The sequence below is a fragment of the Hyperolius riggenbachi genome, chromosome 5 (assembly GCF_040937935.1).
Source record: "Hyperolius riggenbachi isolate aHypRig1 chromosome 5, aHypRig1.pri, whole genome shotgun sequence".
Taxonomy (NCBI): domain Eukaryota; kingdom Metazoa; phylum Chordata; class Amphibia; order Anura; family Hyperoliidae; genus Hyperolius; species Hyperolius riggenbachi.
Window position 1 is genome coordinate 248,258,701 of NC_090650.1, and position 20,444 is coordinate 248,279,144.

General features: G+C 44.1%; 1 protein-coding gene across 2 annotated transcripts in view; it reads left to right on the forward strand.

Moving 5' to 3' along the window:
• The first annotated feature begins 4,598 nt into the window (after positions 1-4,598).
• CDH20 (cadherin 20) overlaps positions 4,599-20,444 on the forward strand; it is a 556,554-nt gene continuing 540,708 nt past the window's right edge. For both annotated transcript variants that reach the window (XM_068236743.1, XM_068236746.1), the window contains exon 1: positions 4,599-4,948. The gene's annotated coding sequence lies outside the window, so the exon portion shown is untranslated. The remainder of the gene's footprint in view (positions 4,949-20,444) is intronic.

Below are 20,444 nucleotides of genomic sequence, written 5' to 3' on the forward strand. Positions count from 1 at the left end.
TTCAGAGGGGGAGTCAGAGAGAAGTAGGAGGAGACGACTCCATGATAGAAGCAGAGGGAGCTCATCCTCAGAAACAGCTGGGGGCAGTGTCCAGCGCCATGTATCGCCAGCTATGGCCAGCCAGCCAACATGCCCTTCAACGTTAGCTGCTGATGCCACCGTAGCGCCATCAACCCAGGGGGGCTCAATGGTTTGGAAATGTTTTAACATGTGTGTCTCAGATCAGAGCAAAGCCATCTGTTGTCTCCGCCAGCAAATATTGAGCCATGGAAAGGCCAACTCTCACGTAGGGACAAGTGCCTTACGAAGGCACCTGGAGAGAAGGCACAAACAGCTATGGCAAGAACACCTGAGGAAAAGCAGCACCCAAAAGACAAGCCACCCTCCTTCTCCTCTTCCTCCTTCAGGTGCATCGTCTTCATCCACTTTCTCCCTTGAACCTTCACAGCCACCCTCCTCCACACCGCCTCTTTCCTTGAGCGGTTCCTTCTCCTCTGCCCACAGCAGTACCCAGCTGTCCATGAAGGAAGTATTTGCGCGTAAGAAGCAAATGTCTGCCAGTCACCCTCTTGCCCGGCGTCTGACAGCTGGCGTGGCGGAACTATTAGCTCGCCAGCTATTACCATACAAGCTGGTGGAGTCGGAGGCTTTCCGTAAGTTTGTGGCCATTGGTACACCGCAGTGGAAGATACCAGGCCGCAATTATTTTTCACAAAAGGCCATGCCCAAACTGTACCGTGCAGTTGAGAGGCAAGTAGTGTCATCTATTGCGAAGAGCGTTGGGTCAAGGGTCCACCTGACCACGGATGCCTGGTCTGCCAAGCACGGGCAGGGCCGCTACATTACGTACACAGCCCATTGGGTCAACCTGGTGACCGATGGCAGCAAGCAGGGAGTACGTGGCTGCGCAGCGTACTGACTTGTCACACCTCCACGGCTTGCAGGCAGGCCTCCAGCCACCTCCTCACCGCCTGCTACCACCTCTTCACTGTCGTCATCCTCCTCCTCCTCATCCTTGGCTGGTGCCGCAATCTCCTCTCCAGCTACACAGCCCCCGCACCCCAGGGCCTATGCTGCATGCCAGGTATGACGGTGTCACGCAGTGTTAGACATGTCTTGCCTGAAAGCAGAGAGTCACACTGGAGCAGCCCTCCTGGCTGCTCTTAACAAACAAGTGGAGCAATGGCTGACCCTGCACAAGCTTGAGATCGGCAACGTGGTGTGTGACAACGGCAGCAATCTCATTTCTACGTTGAATTTGGGAAAGCTGACACACGTACCCTGCATGGCACATGTGCTGAATCTGGTCATGCAAAGATTTGTGTCCAAGTACCCAGGCTTAGAGGACGTCCTGAAGCAGGCCAGGAAGTTATGTGGGCATTTCAGGCGCTCTTACACGGCCATGGCACGCTTTGCGGACATTCAGCGTAGAAACAACTTGCCGGTGAGACGCCTGATTTGCGATAGCCCGACTCGCTGGAATTCCACCCTGCTGATGTTCTCTCGCCTGCTAGACCAGGAGAAAGCCGTCACCCAGTACCTGTATCATTACAGTACAAGGACACAATCTGGGAGGATGGGGATGTTGTGGCCCAACAACTGGACACTGATGCAAAATGCATGCAGGGTCATGGAGCCCTTTGAGGAGGTGACCAAACTGGTGAGTCTTGCTGAGGGCACCATCAGCGACTTGATCCCCTACGCCTACTTCCTGGAGCGTGCCGTGCGTAGAGTGGTGGATACAGCTGTGGAGGAGCGTGAACGAGAACAGTTACAGCAGCAGGAGTCGTGGGAGCGATTTACATCCGAACCCGATGTTTCCACAACACCAGCACAGAGGGGGGAGGAGGAGGAGGAAGAAGAGGAGTCATGTGGGGAAGGAGAGGAGTCAGACTCTGATGATTGTGATGAGGAAGGTGCTTCTGTGGAGGAGGAAGAGGCGGCGGAAGAACAACAACCTCGGCAGCCGTCACAGGGGGCTTCTGCTGCTCCACATTCCCGCGGTATTGTTCGTGGCTGGGGGGAGGAAGAGGAGTTGCGTCCCGTCACTGAGGAAGAGCAAGAGGAGATGGAGAGTACGTCTGCATCCAGCTTTGTGCAGATGGCCTCTTTCATGTTGTCCATCCTGTTGAGGGACCCCCGTATCAAAAAACTCAAGGCGAATGACCTGTACTGGGTGGCCATGCTACTAGACCCTCGCTACAGGCACAAAGTGGCGGACCTGTTACCAACTCAACAGAAAAGGCGGAAAGGATGCAGCACTTGCAGAACAAGATGTCGATGATGCTTTACAATGCGTTTAAGGGTGATGTGGCTGCACAACGCAATCAAGGTACCACTGGCAGTAACCCTCCTCCTCCCAAGTCCACGCAGGCAAGGACAGGACGCTCCAGCGATCTCAGGGTGATGTCGGACATGCGGACATTCTTTAGTCCAACTCCTCGCCAAAGTCCTTCCGGATCCACCCTCCACCAACGCCTGGACCGGCAGGTAGCCGACTACCTGGCCTTGAGTGTGGATGTAGACACTGCGAGCAGCGACGATGAACCCTTGGACTACTGGTTGCGCAGGCTTGACCTGTGGCCAGAGCTGTCCCAATTTGCCATACAACTTCTCTCTTGCCCTGCCGCAAGCGTCCTGTCAGAAAGGACCTTTAGTGCAGCTGGAGGCATAGTCACTGAGAAGAGAAGTCGCCTAAGCCACGACAGTGTTCAGTACCTGACCTTTATCAAAATGAATGAGGAATGGATCCCGGAGGGCTACTGCACGACTGAAGACTAAGTCAGTCCCCACACACAGCATCTCTGCCTGCAGGCCGCTTGCCTTCACCACCAACAGGGTCCAGGACTCTAGGCGGATTCCTTAATTTTTAAGGCCGCTGCTAGCAAAGGCCGCTGCTAGCAGCGGCCACTACACTAATTTTTCTGGTGCGTGTACATGCCTGCCTAATTTTTCTGGCTGCACTGCGGGCGGCTGCAACAAAAAACAAAAGGCATGTACATGTGCCCATCCCCCTTCGTGATCATTACCTTGCTGCGGTGAAGGGGCTTGCGTATCACAATGAAGCAATGACCACCAGCTAATTGAGTGTTTCGGGTGAGGGTGGGACACAAAAGATAATAAGGTCGTTGCTTCATTGTGTTCAGACCAAATTTGATCAGCTGGACAGTCACTGTTGCACAGCCCGGCGACCATATGGGCTTTAAAACCGCTATCGCCTGCACTCTCGCAACGGTGCGCACCAGTCCAGCACGGCAGTCACTACGCAAACAGCTGTTTGCGGTGCGTTACACAGTGAGTTTGGTGTGTCAGTGTGAAGTAGCACTCTAATTACACTACCTGATTGATGTATACACATGCAAGATGTTTGAAAGCACTTTAGGCCTGCAATTTAGCATTCAATGTGATTTCTGCCCTTAAAACGCTGCTTTGCGTCACATCCAGATTTTTCCCCGGGACTTTTGGCATGTATCCCACTCGGCCATGCCCCCCTCCAGGTGTTAGACCCCTTGAAACATCTTTTCCATCATTTTTGTGGCCAGTATAATTTTTTCTATTTTTCAAAGGTCGCAACCCCATTGAAGTCTATTGCGGTTCGCGAACTTTTACGTGAACCGTACCTTCCGCGGAAGTTCGCGAAAGGGATTCGCGAACCGAAAATCGGAGGTTCGCGACATCTCTACAGGTAATGCAATGAAGCTTGAATTGCAGCATATAATTTTCTAATACTATTATATACGACATAGAACATTTATATTGTGCTTTTCTTCTGGCAGATTCAACGTGCCAGAGCTGCAGCCAGCAGAGCGTGCTCAATACCCGTTAGCAATGATAGGGAGTATTGCCCAAGTACTCCTTACTGACTAGGTGCTGGCTTACTGAACAGGAGGAGCCAAGTCCAAATACAGGTCTTCTGTGTCAGAAGCAGAGTCCAAATAGAACACTATAATAACCAGCACTTAACTAGAACACTAGAACAAAATATATAGTTATAGCAGCTAAGAAAATATATGCAGTTTTGTAAAAATATTGTTTTTAGTCTCCTACAACTTATAATAATATTCATAATTATAGAAGACTTAGAAGAAGACACTGCCATTGACAACAAAAGTGACTGTGACTGGAGTCACCAATCATGTGATCAGAAATAGTGATTTTACAATGCTTCTGTGGTTAACGTTTGTATCCTGACTTGCTAGCTATCGACTTGAGTAAATGATATAGGTGTTTGCTTGCAGTTATGGTTTTAGATGTGAAAATGTCATGTCTTACAAACTAAAATCAATAGACCAAATGATCCTGTAACAAGCAAGGGAGCTTGCTCATTCTCCCGAGAAACACATTTGAATAGTTTCCTCTTTTACTGTAACAACAGGCAGCTGCCTTTCCCGGCCAGACTGATGTGAATGGAATGTTTATGCTACAGCTCTCTCTTGGGGATCACCCTGAGGTGTCCAATCAAAACTACAGGGATTGAGCCACAGGGTGCCAACTGGACACTAATGACTTCCATCTGGTGCAGTTCCAGATATCTCCTGAGAAGGAAGGAGTGCAGCTCTTGGCACCAATTGGCTAATTCAATTTACTTAGACATTAACCTCTGTCAGAATATTCATGAGCAGAAGAATGAGAAGCTGTGGCACAGGCAGACAGAATCCACTTAGAGAACGCATGTGAGAGAACGGGATCCCTGCACCAAACTACCGTAGAATATTGATCTGCAGGCTCCACAGCTCCGTCTTTAAACAGAACACACACAGATACACAGAGGATTGTACTGAAGCTCCGAGGAGCAGACAGACATCAGCGAGGAACAAAACGGCACTAAGCTGGCTCAGTACAACAGGAGCTCTGGAGCACAGGTAGATGTGTGGATCATTGTGAGCGAGAAGAAGAAGAGAACACAGCTTCCGAGCTATTCTCCTGGAAGAAAAGTAGCCTAAAACAGGTAAATCATTCTCTTGTCGATGCATGTTATTGCCTTAAGCAGTTGGAGAATGGCAGAGTTTAAGCAGCATGTGACTGAGGATAGCTGTGCAGTCACGCAGGTACAGGCATTTAGATATTCTGCTTTCCCTGATTATTGAATCATAATTGCAAGCAGCAGTTGTGCATCTAAAGTTAAATTACTTTAACTGGTAAATTGTGTAATAGGACTGTGTGAACTGGAAAGTAACCAGGCAGAAGTGCAAGTGTTAGTTAAATGCTTAATCAGTCGCGTTCAGGACGCTGGACAGCTCCCTGGGTGTTAGGAACTACTGTCAGTGGATGGCTGCTTTTTAGCATAGGCTGTTACATAACACTTATTTCTTGAAACTTTTAAAGGGTACCTGGAGCCTAAAGAATAAAAAAAAGTAAGATGCTTACCTCAGTAGGGGGATCATCCAGAGGATTCCCTGATCTTCCTCCGTTCCTCCACTGCCACCCTCTGAAAATATTCAACATTAATATCAAATATTGAGCTTGCGGCCATGCTCCTTTTCGCGCACAAGCGTGGCTGCACTGCGCAGGTGCAAAGTATAGCCACAATAGCACAGAGGTGCTTGTGCACAGTTTTTTCCTCTATGCATGAGTGGCACGGCACTGCTGCGCAGGGGCTCACCCTAAGGGCGCATGCGCAATCCAGCCATGCTCACCTTTACTAAACTATGTATCTAATTTTTTTAATTTGCCATTTTTATGCTCCCCAGGAACTTGTAATATTCTTGTTTTATCATACAGAAGGGCATCTCGACCTTTGCTGTAATTTTACTGAATACTCACCGTAATGTGTAACTTATCGACTCGAACTCTGCAACTTTTTCCTTTGAAATATGTTCCCACATAACAGCGGGCGACAGTATCCAGGTCACCCTGTCCCCAAGACATTTATAATAAAAGCAATAGATGTGTGATTATGTTGAAAGACTTGCACCAAGCAGGGTGAATAAGAGGGATGAATTGTCTGCTAAAGGAAGAAAAATTGAATACAGTTGTTAAGAGTAGTTATCAGACTTGCACCATGGAGTCACGGAATGGAAGAGAATAGCTCTTTTTTACCCTTTAAAACATTTTACTCCGCAGAGAGAGTCGAGGCAGATTATTGGCAGCAAGATCCAGCCCTACTCAGGCAGCTGATTCTAAAGGGAAGCCAAGGGGACTAGCTACACTCGGTTAAAGGGAAAAAAAAACACACAGGCAAGCAATCTCTGCCAAAACTTGCTGTAAACAAGGAATAAAGATTTCATTGTATGGTATCTGACTAGAATAATTATACACGTAATTGTTCATTCTGATAGGAGACTCCATCATCAGTGCTGCTTTGTTTGAGAGCCACCAAAACAAAAACTACTGAAATTAAATTGGTAGTGCATTTCCATTCATCATCACGTTTTCAGATTATGTAAGAATTACAATTATCTATAAATAGCATTTTTGTTCATTCTATTTATTTGGTTCATGCTTTATTTGACTCATACCAACTGCAAGTGACTATATCACAACATATACAGTATATATATATATATATATATATATATATATATATATATATATATATACACACACACATACATAGATGCACTTTGTGTTTTCAATATATGCAAACTGCTGCAAATATTTTAAGCTCCACGTCTTTCTGGCAGACACGTTGGCTTCCTGCAAAGTTTGTGGTCTGCGTATGATCTTGCATGCACTGTATGTACAGTATGCAAGACTTGTGATTGTGAATTGCCATGTGCAGGGCAGAATAATTGTCTGGAAATGATGCATGAAATGTTAGTCTAATGTATATATGGTGCACAAAACATTTTGCAGGGGTACTGTAGAGCTGACCTATCACAACCATTCACAAGCAATTTTGAGTTACAGGATGCGTTGATCTGTATTTTCTATTACCTGCAGGGACACAGATTTGCCTGAGGTAGAGGATGCAGGAATACAGGGTCAAGCACATAGGACAGATCACAAAGTGATCTGTCATATCATGAAATATAACTTTTATTAGGGTTCCTACAAGCTGCATCTGACGTTGAAGTAAGCACAGTGTTAGTTGGCATAGAGATACAGCTGCAAAGGCACATTTTAGAACATGTTGGCAATATATGAATAAGTGTGAGTTTCCTCTGGCAAGGCACCGCACTAAAAATTCATGGGGGCAGACCTGAGAATTTTATGTTCTGGGGCATTCAGGTTTGTTCTGTAGGCTTGAATGAGGGCTTTGCATCTGCCCAATTTTTTAGGTATTTTAGCTTGAAATCTATCTGACACTTTCTGTTGTGTATTTTCCTGATATGATGCCATGTGCAGCACTAATTCTGCCTCCCTTTAAGGTGGTGCTCAGTCATAATCTTTATCCACTGTTTTTGGTTTGATGCCCCTCTGGTCGCCCTCTCTGTTAAACTATTTCCTCTTAGTGCAGTGGGATTCATGCCCCTGTATTTGTATCCATATCTGTAGCATATGCACTGCTAAGTATGCTACATCCTGTAACCTTTACATAGGTAAGGTAAGGTCATTTGGATCCTGTTATGTGTACTGTATATTTGGTATATATCACTTCCTGCTGAGAGAGCACTGCACCCAGGTAGACCATGCACTGGTTGTAGCCTCCTAGGACATCTGGAGGTTTCTAGACAATATTCAAAAGTTCAAGCAGAACCATCAGTTTCATAAAAGCTTACTTTTTAAATATTACTTAAATGGGCACTATGACGAATAGTAGTAAAATTTTAAATATTTGCAAACATAGTCAAATAAGAAGTACGTTTTTTTCCAGAGTAAAATGAGCCATAAATTACTTTTCTCCTATGTTGCCGCCACTTACAATAGGTAGTAGAAATCTGACAGAAGTGAAAGGTTTTGGACTAGTCCATCTCTTCATGGGGGGATTTTCATTTTTATTTATTTTCAAAAGCACTTAGTGAATTACAGTTGCTCTGTCCAACTGCCAAAAAAACTGTATAGCGAGCAGGGAAGCTGGCCATCATTGTTTAAATCCTTTAAGAAATATCTTTTTAAAGAATAAAAGCCTTGGTGATAATCCCCTATGAAGAGATGAACTAGTCCAAAACCTGTCGCTTCTGTCAGATTTCTACTACCTACTGTAAGCGACAACAACATAGGAGAAAAGTAATTTATGACTCATTTTACTCTGTAAAAAAACGTACTTCTTATTTGTCTATGTTTGCATATATTTAAAATTTTAAAATTTTTCACCATAGTGCCCCTTTAAAATCTTAACCTTTACAAAGAAACTTAATGTGACTAAAGTAGAACCAAGTCCATGGTTCAGTAAATAACAGCTGTGGCCTGAAGTGTGACGTGTCAGAAATAGTGGTTTGTTGCCATTATGTGTTTCCTTTTCCATGTAATAATTGATATTTTTACTAGCCTTGGAGCACCAGATGAGCACTAATTTATAATTTTACATATTGTGAATGTACAGTATGGGATTGAGCTACATTTAATTCACTTAAGCTCTGGCTATTTTATGTCATTATGTTATTAAGCTCTGGCGCTTTTCTCCTGGCGGACTCAAAGCGCCAGAGCTGCAGCCACTGGAACGCGTTCTATAGGCAGTAGCAGTGTTAGGGAGACTTGCCTAATGTCTCCTACTGAATAGGTGCTGGCTTACTGAACAGGCAGAGACGAGATTTGAACCCTGGTCTCCTGCATCAGAGGCAGAGCCCTTAACCATTACACCATCCAGCCACTGCTAATTTGAAGCAAGGAAGGGGCCCTAGTGTCTTGGTACACATGCCAATGTTCAGTGATATTTAATCAAGAAGACCTTTGAATATTTTCTATACAGGGTTTTATGTATTTTTACTGTTTGAGTGCAGGATCACCCTTATACTTCATTGTATTTAGACAATTGCCTGTATGCAAGTATTTTTGCAAGTTTTCCCTTACTGTACATCAGTATAACTGGCCTGTACTTCTTTATTGATTATCTCTGCCCACCTCCTTCTGACTCTTCCTATGATGGTGGATGATACAGATCTGTCTCTTATGGCCCCTCCCATGGCTCCCGATTACCCAGGCTCCCAATTACCCATCAAGGACACAGCAGGCAGGACTTCAATTGGTTGCCAATTATCTTCCATCCCAGGCTGTTGGACCAAAAGGGATTTTAATGCTCTTCAATGGATGATGTAGGAGTCTTGGGACAGCTTTTACTGGATTTCCCTGTAACCTAGTGCTTAATTAATGTCTATTTCAAACAAGAGGTCAGCGCTCACAGTTTAACCCCCAACCCTCTATCACCTGTTCGCCTCCTCTTAAGAGTAAAAAATGTGTGTCACAAGAGGTAGCGCTCACGGTATGCGATCAACCCACCCTGATAAATTAGGGACTCAACAGAATACCCTTACATGCAAACCAGAATTAAGAACATTACAACCATAAAAATTACAATCCTCTCAAATGCAAAAAGACCAATTAAGTCCTCTTAGGTCTCAGTAGATATCATTAATGTCCAATATATTCCTTGATATGCTAAAAAACTGGACCATATGAATATGATCCTATGCAGTTGAAAGTCCAAGTTTTCAGGACCTAAAATCTACTAAGCTTATATTAGACATTAAACCAGGCTAGAATCAACATATAGGTCTAGTGAACGACAGTCTTCACATATAAATCCCTCAGGACCATATGGGTGTGCTCCTATGCGATTGAAAGTCCAAGTTTCCAGGACCTAAAATCTACTCAGCTTAAATTAAACATTAAAACAGGCTAGAATCAACATATGAATCGAGTGAAAAACAGTCTTCGCATAAATTCCCTCAGGAGCAGCAGTCATTGGCTTCCAGCAGTATCAAAACAGGTCACCTCCACCAGCACCCTTTGTGTGCCACTCACCCCTGTCCTAGACCAACCAATGGTCTATATGAGCCTTGGGACCGTTCCCGGGTCGTCCCCCACCACTCCAGCAACACAGTGTCCACCAATAGATGATAGATGATAATCTTCATATGATGAGTACCTCAGTAAGAAAAAGCTCCCATAGCATAATACTGTTAAAAACTATTTATTTATAAAAAGCAATTGCACTCACATGGTCTTCAGTTAAAATCAGCGTTTGAGTAATTTATAACACGGGCTCTCCCCCGTATGGTGGCCAGGCTGGCAGGCTTCTATCAGTGTTCCCCCTCCGTTTCCGCCGCGCGCACGGAAAAACGCTGGGATGGATACCACATGTGCCTCCTCGCCTCTGCTCACACTCAGGCTAGTTCCCACTTCCACATCAGGCTCCGCCCGATCGATTTCGTCACTCAGTGACTCATCAGGGGCATGGAGCCTGATGCCTATCGTGGGATTATATAGGCCAAAACCGGCCCCACTATACACACCCCCCTCCTCACATGCAAACTATCCATACTTCATTATTTCCCTTTCTGCTTCCTCACATGCAAACTATCCAAACTCCATTGCTTCCCTTTCTACTGCCATCTAGAGGCTTCAAGTGGCATAAGCTCCCAAAAAAACTCCATACATAGCCGCATTATCCAGCCTGCAAGTCTGCCGCCATCTAGGGGTTACATTTAACATTGCATCCCACAAACATTCAACATTGAGGAAAAAAAAAAAAAAAAAAAAAAAAAAAAAAAAAAAAAAAAAATTATTGCTCATCTATTGACCTTTTTTTTACACATAACCCATTTCCTTCCTCTGCAAGGTTACCAATTGTATGCATATTAACAATACCCATGTGCGTCCATTCATCCCCGCTCCACCTCCCCATAAATCTCCCTAACTTAATTTTCAATCCTCACCTCCCTAAACTAGGTCCCTCAGATCAATTCGACCCATTAGTTTTACCCACTTCCAGATTTAATTTTGTGGAGCAGGAGTAAATGGACACACATTTACAGATAGGTTATAGTTTCCATGCCCTATACACCCCCCACCATCAGAAATTCCCTCCATGGCTTTTGTATATATGTAAATCCCACATTCCTTACCCAAATACATGGGAGTCCATGTTGGCCATACCAGCCTGGTGCTAGTCCAGGTTTCTGTCGGGATGCATGCACACACATCACACCCCTACTCCCCTAGAAAACATACCAGGTCTATGTCTATATTAAGACCGTCCGGTCTCAAGGTGCCCATCCTATGTATCCATCGGGTCTCCTCCTGTGAGACTCTCTTTACTTTATTACATCCCCTCCAGTTGGGAATAATTTTTTGGAGCCCACAAAAAGATAAATCATTGGGATTACAATCATGGTGGCTCCCAAAATGGGCTGAGACACCATGATTGGGGTATCCCTTTTTGATATTACGCACGTGCTCCCCCATCCTCTCCTTGAGAGTACGGGTAGTCCTACCTACATACTGCCATCCACATTTACACCAGGCAAGGTATATGACAAACCTATCATTGCAGGTGATAAACTCCTGAATTTTGAACCTCCTTCCATTACTGAATGATACCACACTGTTTGTTTTGACACCATTGGCCTCCCTACAAGCTACACATCCTCTACATGGGAAAAAACCTGCTGTCTGCCACCCCTGCATTCGCGGGACCTTTTTAGGTTCCACACAACTGGGTGCCAGAATCTGTTTCAGGTTCTGGGCTTTCCTATAAATGAACTTTGGTTGGGTTGGAATTAGGCTCCTAAGTGTCAAATCCGTTTCCAGGATCCCCCAATGTTGTTTAATTATATTTTGGAGTTGTTTATATTGAGTGTTATATCCCGTGATAAAGGCCAGTTCAAACTCACCCGTGCCATTTTTCACTGGCTTCTCCTCCAGGAGCGTCTGTCTATTCAGAGTCCCTACTCTCGCAATCTCCTCATCCAACTGTTTTTCCCCATAGCCTTTCTCCACAAATCTATTTTTGAGGGTTTCCGCTTGCCTGTAATATTCCCCTATGCTTGAGCAATTCCGCTTCATCCTGAGAAACTGCCCCCTTGGTATCCCTCTAATCCACGCCGGATGGTGGCAGCTATCAGTTGATATATACCCATTCCTGTCTGTATCTTTGAAATAAGTTCTGGTCCCCATCACATTATCCTCTCTCATGATTTCTAGATCTAAAAACTGGATTTTATCAATACCATATTGCATGGTGAGGGAAATTCCCAAATCATTTTGGTTCAGTTTAGTCACATATTGTTCCAAATGTTCCTGTCCACCCCCCCATACAAAAAACAGGTCATCAATGAATCTTCGCCATAGCCTCACCGGGCCCCCCTCCCCTAACACTGTTTGTTCCCACTTTCCCATAAACAAATTTGCGAGGCTCGGAGCATAGCTCGCCCCCATGGCGCATCCTTTCGTCTGGCTATAAAAGTTTCCCCCATGCCAGAAGTAATTCCTTTCCAAAGCAAATTTAAATAACCTCAATAAATACTCTCTCTGATCATCTTTTATTTTTCCTTCCATCCTAAAAAAGAAATCAACTGCCTCCAACCCCAACTCATGTTTGATGTTAGTATACAGCGAGGATACATCCATTGTAACCATTATTTCTTCCCCTCTCAATTCCTTCCCCTCTATAATTTGGAGCATGTGCTTGGTATCCTTAAGTATATTAGGAAGTTTTTCCACCATGGGTTTTAAAAACTCATCCAAATATTGTCCCAATCTGTGGGTGACCGACCCTATCCCACTAACTATGGGCCTTCCTGGGGGATCAGTTTTGTTCTTATGCATTTTGGGGACCTGATATATGACAGGTATTCGGGGAACATCCGGAACAATATATTTGAACTCCTCATCCGTGACAAACCCCCTATCCATCCCCTCCCTAAGTATCTCTCTCAATTCTGCCATATACTTACCTGTAGGGTCTCCCTTCAATCGTGTATAGGCCTCTGTATCCCCTACCAACCTATCCAATTCATTATTGGGCTATGTATGGAGTTTTTTTGGGAGCTTATGCCACTTGAAGCCTCTAGATGGCAGTAGAAAGGGAAGCAATGGAGTTTGGATAGTTTGCATGTGAGGAAGCAGAAAGGGAAATAATGAAGTATGGATAGTTTGCATGTGAGGAGGGGGGTGTGTATAGTGGGGCCGGTTTTGGCCTATATAATCCCACGATAGGCATCAGGCTCCATGCCCCTGATGAGTCACTGAGTGACGAAATCGATCGGGCGGAGCCTGATGTGGAAGTGGGAACTAGCCTGAGTGTGAGCAGAGGCGAGGAGGCACATGTGGTATCCATCCCAGCGTTTTTCCGTGCGCGCGGCGGAAACGGAGGGGGAACACTGATAGAAGCCTGCCAGCCTGGCCACCATACGGGGGAGAGCCCGTGTTATAAATTACTCAAACGCTGATTTTAACTGAAGACCATGTGAGTGCAATTGCTTTTTATAAATAAATAGTTTTTAACAGTATTATGCTATGGGAGCTTTTTCTTACTGAGGTACTCATCATATGAAGATTATCATCTATCATCTATTGGTGGACACTGTGTTGCTGGAGTGGTGGGGGACGACCCGGGAACGGTCCCAAGGCTCATATAGACCATTGGTTGGTCTAGGACAGGGGTGAGTGGCACACAAAGGGTGCTGGTGGAGGTGACCTGTTTTGATACTGCTGGAAGCCAATGACTGCTGCTCCTGAGGGAATTTATGCGAAGACTGTTTTTCACTCGATTCATATGTTGATTCTAGCCTGTTTTAATGTTTAATTTAAGCTGAGTAGATTTTAGGTCCTGGAAACTTGGACTTTCAATCGCATAGGAGCACACCCATATGGTCCTGAGGGATTTATATGTGAAGACTGTCGTTCACTAGACCTATATGTTGATTCTAGCCTGGTTTAATGTCTAATATAAGCTTAGTAGATTTTAGGTCCTGAAAACTTGGACTTTCAACTGCATAGGATCATATTCATATGGTCCAGTTTTTTAGCATATCAAGGAATATATTGGACATTAATGATATCTACTGAGACCTAAGAGGACTTAATTGGTCTTTTTGCATTTGAGAGGATTGTAATTTTTATGGTTGTAATGTTCTTAATTCTGGTTTGCATGTAAGGGTATTCTGTTGAGTCCCTAATTTATCAGTGTGGGTTGATCGCATACCGTGAGCGCTACCTCTTGTGACACACATTTTTTACTCTTAAGAGGAGGCGAACAGGTGATAGAGGGTTGGGGGTTAAACTGTGAGCGCTGACCTCTTGTTTGAAATAGATTTATGCTTAAGAGGAGCGAACTAGTTTTAACAATTGTTTGAATTTATTCTCCAGGTGGGTGACTATAATATAGGGGAGAATCTAGATTCATTCTGAGAGTATTGGGGTGGCATTGTGTTTGAAATTGCCTGCTCTTACAGAATGGATGCGTTTGAGCAAAGAGCACGTAGGATTGTAAACCTGGATGAAGTATTTGTAGATGGGGGGGAGATAGGAGGAACTATGGAACAAGAGTTTAAGAAACTTCAGACAGTGATGATGAAGGAACAAAACACATGGTGGGACCTGGCCGCACTTACTAAGTATGACAAAGAGGGTATTATACCGAAAAGATTAAGGTGGGATATGATGGCTAATGATGGGGAGGATGATGAGGAAAATGATAAAGAATGGGAGGAGTACTTTGATAAGTGCGGGCAGGGCTTAGTGAAATTATTGATAAAACGGAAGACAAAAAGACTAACCAGGCTGGGAGGGGAAATAGAGGAAATTAAAACTAAAATGACCCCTATTAATAATTCTGAGGAATATAAAAGTAGATCCAAAAGATTGGGTGAGATATTGGAAAAAACCCAAGCAGATATTAGAGTAGAGAAACAGAAAAAATTCCAAAGGGATGCAGATGCTACCAGGAAAAAGGAAACATATAGATGGCAAATTAAGAAGAAAGAGGAGAAAAAAGCAGCAGAACTTCTAGCGAAGGTGGAGGAAATGAAACAGCAGAAACAAAATGCACCTATGGAAGAACTACACACTCAACACATTGAGCATAGACCAGCCCCTAGGACTATGTATGCACAAGGAGGGGAACAGGGGATGAATCACGGACATTTGGGTGAGGAAAGGAGAGGGGGTTGGGGAAATGCTAATCGTGGGTGGGGACAAAACAGGGGATATAGTCGAATGTCAGATAGAGGGCAGGGGAGGGGGTATAGAAATGACTTTCAGAATCAGTTTAATGTGCCGACATTTAACCGTTATGACCCTATAAGACAGCAAAGGCAGATGGAACCTTTTTTAGAGATGGCACCGAGGTATGGGGAGAGAGAATGGAGACAGGAAATGGCAGGATATGTACCGCAACAGGGGCCTTATGGAAAAAGAGAGCCAGACGAGGCACAAGGGGGGGGGGGAAGAGGAGCAAAAAGGATGAGGCAGTGAGGGGGGAAGGGGTGTTTAATATTAGTGGTACAGCCTTGAGCACTAGAGAGCTGGCCATGCTAGATAAGGGCCTGAAGTATGCACCGAGGCAGGGTATGGATAAATTTACCACGTATATTGACATTAATAAGTTCGCACGAAAACTTCATTTAAAAAAGTATTTTGCTGGCCGTCCCAATCGAAATTCTGGACAAAAGGAACCAGATAGATATACACATACCAATTTGCGCACCAAATCCACGTTCAATCCACAGGACACTAACTATAATGCAATTGAGGTTTTCAAAAATATGGTGATTAGGGATATGAATAATATCCCAGAACAACAAAAAAATGGAAATACCAGGGAGGTGGCGAAGGAGATGCTGGAGAGTAAAAATCTGGTGGTTAGGCCGGCAGATAAGGGGGGAGGGGTGGTGGTTCTAAGTAAATTACAGTATAAAAATGAATTGGATAGGTTGGTAGGGGATACAGAGGCCTATACACGATTGAAGGGAGACCCTACAGGTAAGTATATGGCAGAATTGAGAGAGATACTTAGGGAGGGGATGGATAGGGGGTTTGTCACGGATGAGGAGTTCAAATATATTGTTCCGGATGTTCCCCGAATACCTGTCATATATCAGGTCCCCAAAATGCATAAGAACAAAACTGATCCCCCAGGAAGGCCCATAGTTAGTGGGATAGGGTCGGTCACCCACAGATTGGGACAATATTTGGATGAGTTTTTAAAACCCATGGTGGAAAAACTTCCTAATATACTTAAGGATACCAAGCACATGCTCCAAATTATAGAGGGGAAGGAATTGAGAGGGGAAGAAATAATGGTTACAATGGATGTATCCTCGCTGTATACTAACATCAAACATGAGTTGGGGTTGGAGGCAGTTGATTTCTTTTTTAGGATGGAAGGAAAAATAAAAGATGATCAGAGAGAGTATTTATTGAGGTTATTTAAATTTGCTTTGGAAAGGAATTACTTCTGGCATGGGGGAAACTTTTATAGCCAGACGAAAGGATGCGCCATGGGGGCGAGCTATGCTCCGAGCCTCGCAAATTTGTTTATGGGAAAGTGGGAACAAACAGTGTTAGGGGAGGGGGGCCCGGTGAGGCTATGGCGAAGATTCATTGATGACCTGTTTTTTGTATGGGGGGGTGGACAGGAACATTTGGAACAATATGTGACTAAACTGAACCAAAATGATTTGGGAATTTCCCTCACCATGCAATATGGTATTGATAAAATCCAGTTTTTAGATCTAGAAATCATGAGAGAGGATAATGTGATGGGGACCAGAACTTATTTCAAAGATACAGACAGGAATGGGTATATATCAACTGATAGCTGCCACCATCCGGCGTGGATTAGAGGGATACCAAGGGGGCAGTTTCTCAGGATGAAGCGGAATTGCTCAAGCATAGGGGAATATTACAGGCAAGCGGAAACCCTCAAAAATAGATTTGTGGAGAAAGGCTATGGGGAAAAACAGTTGGATGAGGAGATTGCGAGAGTAGGGACTCTGAATAGACAGACGCTCCTGGAGGAGAAGCCAGTGAAAAATGGCACGGGTGAGTTTGAACTGGCCTTTATCACGGGATATAACACTCAATATAAACAACTCCAAAATATAATTAAACAACATTGGGGGATCCTGGAAACGGATTTGACACTTAGGAGCCTAATTCCAACCCAACCAAAGTTCATTTATAGGAAAGCCCAGAACCTGAAACAGATTCTGGCACCCAGTTGTGTGGAACCTAAAAAGGTCCCGCGAATGCAGGGGTGGCAGACAGCAGGTTTTTTCCCATGTAGAGGATGTGTAGCTTGTAGGGAGGCCAATGGTGTCAAAACAAACAGTGTGGTATCATTCAGTAATGGAAGGAGGTTCAAAATTCAGGAGTTTATCACCTGCAATGATAGGTTTGTCATATACCTTGCCTGGTGTAAATGTGGATGGCAGTATGTAGGTAGGACTACCCGTACTCTCAAGGAGAGGATGGGGGAGCACGTGCGTAATATCAAAAAGGGATACCCCAATCATGGTGTCTCAGCCCATTTTGGGAGCCACCATGATTGTAATCCCAATGATTTATCTTTTTGTGGGCTCCAAAAAATTATTCCCAACTGGAGGGGATGTAATAAAGTAAAGAGAGTCTCACAGGAGGAGACCCGATGGATACATAGGATGGGCACCTTGAGACCGGACGGTCTTAATATAGACATAGACCTGGTATGTTTTCTAGGGGAGTAGGGGTGTGATGTGTGTGCATGCATCCCGACAGAAACCTGGACTAGCACCAGGCTGGTATGGCCAACATGGACTCCCATGTATTTGGGTAAGGAATGTGGGATTTACATATATACAAAAGCCATGGAGGGAATTTCTGATGGTGGGGGGTGTATAGGGCATGGAAACTATAACCTATCTGTAAATGTGTGTCCATTTACTCCTGCTCCACAAAATTAAATCTGGAAGTGGGTAAAACTAATGGGTCGAATTGATCTGAGGGACCTAGTTTAGGGAGGTGAGGATTGAAAATTAAGTTAGGGAGATTTATGGGGAGGTGGAGCGGGGATGAATGGACGCACATGGGTATTGTTAATATGCATACAATTGGTAACCTTGCAGAGGAAGGAAATGGGTTATGTGTAAAAAAAAGGTCAATAGATGAGCAATAATTTTTTTTTTTTTTTTTTTTTTTTTTTTTTCCTCAATGTTGAATGTTTGTGGGATGCAATGTTAAATGTAACCCCTAGATGGCGGCAGACTTGCAGGCTGGATAATGCGGCTATGTATGGAGTTTTTTTGGGAGCTTATGCCACTTGAAGCCTCTAGATGGCAGTAGAAAGGGAAGCAATGGAGTTTGGATAGTTTGCATGTGAGGAAGCAGAAAGGGAAATAATGAAGTATGGATAGTTTGCATGTGAGGAGGGGGGTGTGTATAGTGGGGCCGGTTTTGGCCTATATAATCCCACGATAGGCATCAGGCTCCATGCCCCTGATGAGTCACTGAGTGACGAAATCGATCGGGCGGAGCCTGATGTGGAAGTGGGAACTAGCCTGAGTGTGAGCAGAGGCGAGGAGGCACATGTGGTATCCATCCCAGCGTTTTTCCGTGCGCGCGGCGGAAACGGAGGGGGAACACTGATAGAAGCCTGCCAGCCTGGCCACCATACGGGGGAGAGCCCGTGTTATAAATTACTCAAACGCTGATTTTAACTGAAGACCATGTGAGTGCAATTGCTTTTTATAAATAAATAGTTTTTAACAGTATTATGCTATGGGAGCTTTTTCTTACTGAGGTACTCATCATATGAAGATTATCATCTATCATCTATTGGTGGACACTGTGTTGCTGGAGTGGTGGGGGACGACCCGGGAACGGTCCCAAGGCTCATATAGACCATTGGTTGGTCTAGGACAGGGGTGAGTGGCACACAAAGGGTGCTGGTGGAGGTGACCTGTTTTGATACTGCTGGAAGCCAATGACTGCTGCTCCTGAGGGAATTTATGCGAAGACTGTTTTTCACTCGATTCATATGTTGATTCTAGCCTGTTTTAATGTTTAATTTAAGCTGAGTAGATTTTAGGTCCTGGAAACTTGGACTTTCAATCGCATAGGAGCACACCCATATGGTCCTGAGGGATTTATATGTGAAGACTGTCGTTCACTAGACCTATATGTTGATTCTAGCCTGGTTTAATGTCTAATATAAGCTTAGTAGATTTTAGGTCCTGAAAACTTGGACTTTCAACTGCATAGGATCATATTCATATGGTCCAGTTTTTTAGCATATCAAGGAATATATTGGACATTAATGATATCTACTGAGACCTAAGAGGACTTAATTGGTCTTTTTGCATTTGAGAGGATTGTAATTTTTATGGTTGTAATGTTCTTAATTCTGGTTTGCATGTAAGGGTATTCTGTTGAGTCCCTAATTTATCAGGGTGGGTTGATCGCATACCGTGAGCGCTACCTCTTGTGACACACATGCTTAATTAATGTACACAGAGGTGCTCTGCTCCTCCCAATCATGCACTTTGTATGTCTGAGCCCGGCCCCATTTGGCACTCCAGCTCTGTATAGAGATGTTTGTTGAACACATATTCTTTCATTAGTGCCTACTTTTTCACTTGCACTTTTCTTTAGTTTAGCCCTGATGAAGCCCCTAGTGAGGGGGAGACACATGTTGGATTCATTGTGTACACAGTGGATGACTTTGTGCATAAAGTACTATTGCGTGCAGGATGGTGGTTTGTCTGGAGTGGGGAAGTTATATACCTCTATGTGATGTAAGCTATATTGATCCTTGTGCACATCTATGCTCTATCCAATCTCTTTTGCCACACATTGCCCAGTCCAGTGTAAAAGGGTATTTGTTGGGATTTGAGTTTAGTGTTAAACTTTTTCTTATTATTATTCTTATTATTATTATTATATATGTGTATGTGTTTTTCTGCACCATGCAATTAAATGTATGTAGGTGACACGGATAAATGCCCATTAACACTATTTAATTTAATGTCTTAACCTAAGGGCACACATGCAATAATTTTTGGCCACAAGGGATCAGGAAATTATCTCTTGGGTGACAATTCGGGAGATAATGCTGTAAACGCTCATCACCAGGTCTCAGTCTAGTGATTCTTTCTGTTTCCATGGAGGAGCGCAGGGACAACGAATGGCGCAAAACGGAGTGGCTTATTGTGGGGGAGGGTGCGCGAATGATGAGAAGAATGTGATCAGTGCTTCTCGGGCATCAGGGGTTGTTATCGATCTGTCACTCCGGATCCTCAAGTGGCATTGGGTGGCGCTGTACACACACTAGATGAAGGAACGATTGTCAGCCAAAGCTGACTTTTTGACGTACCTTTAGACAGCAGCCCTGGTTTTAGGAACCCTATTATATGTAGCCATGTGCATTAGATTATAAAATAATATTTCAGTATAAAAGCACAGATTTCTAATAAGATATAAACATCAACAGCCTACAAGGAAATGGAAAAAGATAAGCATTGAATTGACATGCAGAAAAGATATATTGCACTTTCAAACTCATCATGCCAAAATATTTGAAAAACCAGGGACAGTTGTCAGCTTTTTAAATTGACATTTGTCAAAATGGCGTATTCAGGGAATGC